We start from the raw sequence: 6,185 nt of genomic DNA on the forward strand, positions 1-6,185 counted from the left end.
TCCTCCTCCTCCTCCTCCTCCTCCTCCTCCTCCTCCTCCTCCTCCTTCTTCTTTTTGTCTACATTTAAGGAGACATTATGTTGGGACCACTAGACAACATTAGACAACTTCAGGATAATCTCCCTATTTTACAGTCAGCTGATGATTAGTAACCTTAATTCCATCTGGAAAGACTTCAACAGTACCTAAATTAGAATTTAACTGACTAACCATTGCATAGGAATCTGACAAACACATCTCTATTTTCTGGATAATATGACTATACACCAAAAATTTTGTGACTTGCTGAAATAATTTTCTCTATCTTATAGTGTCTTTATTATCTCTTTCATTATTTAAGAAAGCAAAGTCTCCTAGCTTATGAAAGAGCAAAGATTTGTTACAATCATGTTATTTTCCATGTTTATTTGTAGATGTTTTGTTGTTACTTTGATTAAATGTTACTTTAATCAGATACTCTTTGTCCTATCTTAATCAAGTAATAAATCTCCTCTAACAACTTTTTTTTAAAATTTGCCATCATAAAATCAGATCCTAAATATAATAAAAATAAATTAAAACCATCAGGATGTCTTCTTCACCTGCAAACTGTGAATCTCCAGAAGACATCTAGTTATTCACAAAAATTTGTTCTTTTACCTGATATACAAAGGACACTTTTGTCATAGGCCATGTTCTTATTTCAGTTCTACTGAATAGTCCAAAAAATGAGTCATGTACAATGCATTTTCTGTTCCTTGGGCAGGGTGAACTTTGTCCCAGGCCCCTTGTATTTTTCTTCAAACCCACTGGATGACATTAAAAAATAATTTACTAGTCCTTCCCACCTCTAAATTGTCTACATTCCTCATTGTCCCCTTCACCTTTCCATAGGCATAGGTGTCTCAATTATGTTGGGCCAGTAATGACTTTGTGATTATCTCCCTGCAGGTAATGAATTTGTGTATTTTTTATCCTATTAAAATTCTATCTCTCCTCCCTAATCTCATTTTCTCTGACTCACCTCTATGAAAAGCCCCTGTTCCTGCTGATGGGTAGAATCACAGCCTTTGGGATAGAAGTCCCCTGTGTTTCTCCTTTGCTAGCAAAGCAACAAACCTTCTTTTTCCTTTTTCTCAAGACCTTGTCTTCATTATTGGATTGGCCTGAAGGATGAGGATCAAGTTTTTGATTTCAAAAGCTTTTTCTTTTGTCTCTAAAATGAGAAGTCCCCAGAAATTTGTCAATACCCTCACTTTCTTTTTTATGTCTTAACATCAGAGAAAATACCAAAATGGTTCATATAAAACAGTTATGAGTTTTCCTATACTTTGGGAAATCTGGTGGTATTTCTAATATTCTTAGGATGTCAGGCAATGCAGAATAGCAATGCTGGTTATGATTTGTTATTTAAGATGATTACTTTGGATCTTGCTTTTTCAAGGTCAGTGGTTCTCAACCCAGTATGACACCAGACTTTCTTATGAGATCATGCAAAAATAAAGGGGTCCAAGACCTACTCCAAATTTTTGTTTGCTACCTAGATAAATGCATGACCTGATACGTGTATCTCATTATTATAAAACTTACATGACAAGATTTTATCCTTTATAAAGCTCATGTTCATCCATTTTGTTAGATGACATGTAGCATTTTCTGTCTTCAAGAAATATGCTTGATTGGAATTTTTATAAACATCAGGTCTAAAATATTTTGAGGAGATTGGCTCTATTTTTCTTGTTTTGCATCCCCCAGAACCATCCAAATTTCCTTATCAGTTGTTCTTTTCCTGTTATGGATTCTTATCAGAGGTTTTACATTTGAAAACTACCTGTAATAAATAAGCTACCATCATCTTAAGTCTCTTCTGTTTTGAAACACTTCATTAGGCTCTGCTTTTGTAAGCTATGATGAAATTTTTTCAAAATATTATCATTCATACTGATACTATCTCTCAAATACCCATATCCCATAACTCAATTTATTGAATTTTCTTACTATTCACAACAGTAGAGTTTTTGCCAAAAACTCAGTCCTTGTCCCTGATGCCAATTCAATAACTAGGATATCGTTTGAGAAAAAGAAAAACAAAGGTTTATTGCTTTGCTAGCAAAAGAAAAACACAGGAGACTCCGGTCCAAAAGGCTATGATTCTGCCCATTAGCAGGAACAGGGGGCTTTTAAAGAGGTGATTCAAAGGCTACATTCCAAGTGTTCTCTGTCTGGAGTTGCAATTCACTTGTTAATTTGGGAGAGAGTCATTCCTGAGATCTTCTGGTACCATCCCCAAAGTCTGGATTACTTCATTCCTATGGTGGGTATGTACTCAAGGACCCTAAAATGGGAAAGAAAGGTTTCCCCTGGGAGGAAGAGAAACAAATCCATTATTAAAAATAAATTGCATGCTGAACATGGTGGGGCACACCTGTAGTCCCAGTTTCTCTGGAGGCTGAGACAGGAGGATCATGAGTTCAAAGCCAGCCTCAGCAAAAGCTAGGAAAATCAGTGAGACCCTATCTCTAAATAAAATACATAATAGGGCTAGGAATCTGGCTCAGTGATAGAGTGCCCCTGAGTTCAATCCCCAGTACCCCCAAATAAATAAATAAGTTACAGTGGCAGAGCAACAAGGGTTACATTCAACTCATAAAGTGGATCACTGTTACATTATGATGACAAAGTACTGCTTTAATGAATTTCTGTGGGCATGAAATGAATCAAGCACGAGAACAACCCCTGGGAGTGGACATTAAAACCTGTAATCAACCTTAGTTTCCTTTCTGATAAAGCAAAGACAATGTAGGACTCCTCATGGGTGCTAAGAGGACTAAATGAGGAAAGTCAGGGCCATAGTTTAACACAGAGCTGGGAAGATTCTTGGAATCCAAATGTTACCCTCTGCCTCATTATCATGGTAGTTTTCCGAAAGAACTCTGCAGCATCAGGACAATAGTATTAAGATGGCTGAGAAAAGCATGTGACATCTACACACCCATGAGCCAAGTGTTGGAGCATCCTACTGACCCCATCCAGGCTAACCTAGAAGCTCAGAAGTGACTGCCACACTATTGAGCTACTGTTGTACATAACTGCCTAATAAAAAATTCATTCTCAGTCTTTTGTGGTTTTGCCTTTGTTGATGATGGTAGGCAGTGGTGTGGAAGGGTGGTTCTGTTCCTAGGGCAGTATGGAAATCCAGAAGGCTCATATGACCTGGAAAAGAAGGACATATTTTTTGCCTTATCTCCACCAAGAGCTGACACTTCCTTATCCAAATCTTCAGGGTCCCTGGAAGGCAAGGAGCTTTCTTTCCAAGATATGGTGTTATGCTGGAATTTGGGACCCCCAAAAGACCACCAGAGACCCAGATTGATGTAAACAGCAAAGAGGTGTTTATTGCAAGCTAGCTCGGTCCTCCGCGCGCGCACACACATAGCAACTGGTGATGCTGAGAGGCCCCGAACCCAGGGTTTGCAGCAATTTTATACATTCTTTGGACAATGCAGGGACCCCCACATACATCATAGCATCTCTTAACAAATCATCACACACCACGGGAAAATCAAATAACAACTCTAAAACATGATTAGCACATTCACTGGTGGGAACAAGTTGGGTAGGGGTGATTGGTTACTACAAGAGGGGGATTCATTTGAACTGATTGGTTTAAGCCAAGAGGGGTGTTCCTGTTGAACTACATGGTTTCCCAACACATTATCAACCACCATAAACTACTGGGAGGGTCATCTGGCATCCCAGGTATTTCCCTGTCTCATGCTGATTGGTGGCTGCTAGGGGGTTGCTATGGATCCCCACCTAGCCTGACTGAGTCAGGGACACCTGGCGCAGCAGATCTCTCCTGTTATTTGTAGATAAGCAACTTAGCACAGTGGGAATGTGCCTAGGAGTGCTCTGTGGGTCTTTCCAAGGACAAAGGTCATGTCCCTTCCTTGGACAGGCTTTGCTCTGAGGTAGAGGCTGGTTTTTCAATAGTAAATTGTGACATTCATGGTTCCTAATAAATAATACTCCAAGATTTCACTCTTGTTTTAGTTATCTGTTGCTAAGTAAGAGCTGATGCTTTAAGCCACTAGGTTTTGGGGTAATTTATGACACAGAAGATGACTGACAAAACAAAAGCACATGAATGGAATGTTGATAAGTTTTCTCCTAACTTCTGGCCATTTACCTCATAGGTCTTCTCACCTCCCCCGTGTGCTCCTAGGAATAGGGTTGGACCCCACTTTTCTTGGGACCCAAAGTTCAGTTTCAGTCCCCCAAGATCACCCTCTTTTTTAATCAATTGCTACGGGGTACTATGTAACAGTTGAATACATGTATACAATATATAATAACCAAGTCAGGGTAGTTAACATTTCTATCTCCTTAAACTTTATTTTAATTTTTCAATTAACCTGTAAGATTTGTATGTATTTATGAGGTACCGTGTGCTATTTCAATACAAGTATACAAGGTATGCTAAACAAATCAGAGTAATTAATATTCCCACTCCTTTATCATTACTTTGTGTTTGGAGTCTTGAATCTCTTTACTTATGGTTACTCATAAAACATAGAATAGAAGGACAAACACTACATGTTTTCTCTTACATGTAAATGCTAAAAACAGGTGCACCTGAACATGAAATGGTGATTACTGGAAGCTAGAAAGGGTAAGGGAAGAGAGATATAGGGAGGCTGGGCCAAGGGTACTCAATTATGAATAGAGGGAATAATTTCTAGTGCTCTGCAGCACAGCACGGTGTCTATAGTTCACAATAAGCCTTTTATTTCCCCTCTGCACACTGAAAGTAATGGGCCTCTTTCTATCACCCTTTGCATAAATATCTTAAATAGCACAAGTTCTCAGAAAATAAAAGCCAGAAAGGAGCTGGGCACTGTGGTGCACTCTTTTCCCAACAGCTTGTGAAGCTGAAGCAGAAGGATCTCAAGTTCAAAGCTTGCCTCGGCAATTTAGCAAGGTCCTAAGCAACTCAGTGAGACCCTGCCTCTAAATGAAATGTAAAAAAGGGCTGGGGATGTGGCCCAGAGATTGAGCATTCCCTAATTCAGTCCTCAGTACCAAAAGAAAACAAGAAAAAGCCAAGAGGGGAGATTCCTTCAGAACAATAATACCACAGACAAGGACATGAACTTCCTAGGTAAGAAGGCAGTATAGAAGACTTCATACCCTTTTAGAAGGCTGGGAAAATAGACATAAAATTTAAAACATGAACTGTATTCCCCAAAATTTTCCTCTTGTCACAGGAAATCAGGGATCTGAAACTCCAAACCTTGGTTCTTGTGTTCCAATGAAAGAAAATTTAAAGTCACCAAAAGTCATGAAAAAGAACTTTTTTTTACAGGTTCAAGTAAAAGTAAAAGCAAAGTGAGGCTTAAGGAAAAAAATCACTCAAGAGAGAATAAGTCATTTCCAAGCACAGAATGACGAAGGAGACAATGCCGTCCCCAAATTTTACTACTGTTGGATGTTTACCACGAGAACTGGGGACCACCATCTGTACTCTTTGCCAATCAGGTGTTCAACTCCTCCTTCACATCAGGTGGTAGAGTTTTTGACCTTAGTTGGTTCTCTCCAGAACTGTCAGTGGCCATCCTATTTAGGGGGGTTTCATCTACAAGTCAACCCCATGCTAATGCGGGCACTGGGGTCAATAGCTGGTCAGAAGTTACCTTAGTGTGCCTGCACTACTAAAGCAATCTTTCTTCCCAGATAAATGGAGACATTTATATACATAATTCTTAGCTTCATATCAACCTTAGTGGATCCTGTCAAGAGTTAAGTCCCGGGATTCTACCTCTTGGGTCCCCTTCTTCCTCCAGGAGAAGTCTTTTCTGCTGTCCTTTAATAAACTTCTAATTTCTACTCTGACCTTGCCTCGGCGTGCTTCTTTGGTGTTATTCTTCAACATTGGGGAAGCAAGGACTCGTCACCGGTCAACAGCGGTAACATATTGGAGGTCCCAGACCGAGATTCTACACCGAGGTAAGTGCACGCACCCCATGTCTGTTTGAGGTGCATCTTTCTCTCTCTTTCTTTCTGGAGGTAAGGTGGGCACCCGACGGCTACTTAAACGCAATTAGTGCAGCCGCCACTCTTCAAGACTCGGGTGAGAGGTTTCCCGGCCTAGGCAGCTCTCAATCACCTGTTCAATACAGAGCAGGCATGTTGGGTTCTGCCAAAGC

This window comes from Marmota marmota, unplaced genomic scaffold, assembly GCF_001458135.2.
Source record: "Marmota marmota marmota unplaced genomic scaffold, marMar, whole genome shotgun sequence".
NCBI lineage: Eukaryota > Metazoa > Chordata > Mammalia > Rodentia > Sciuridae > Marmota > Marmota marmota.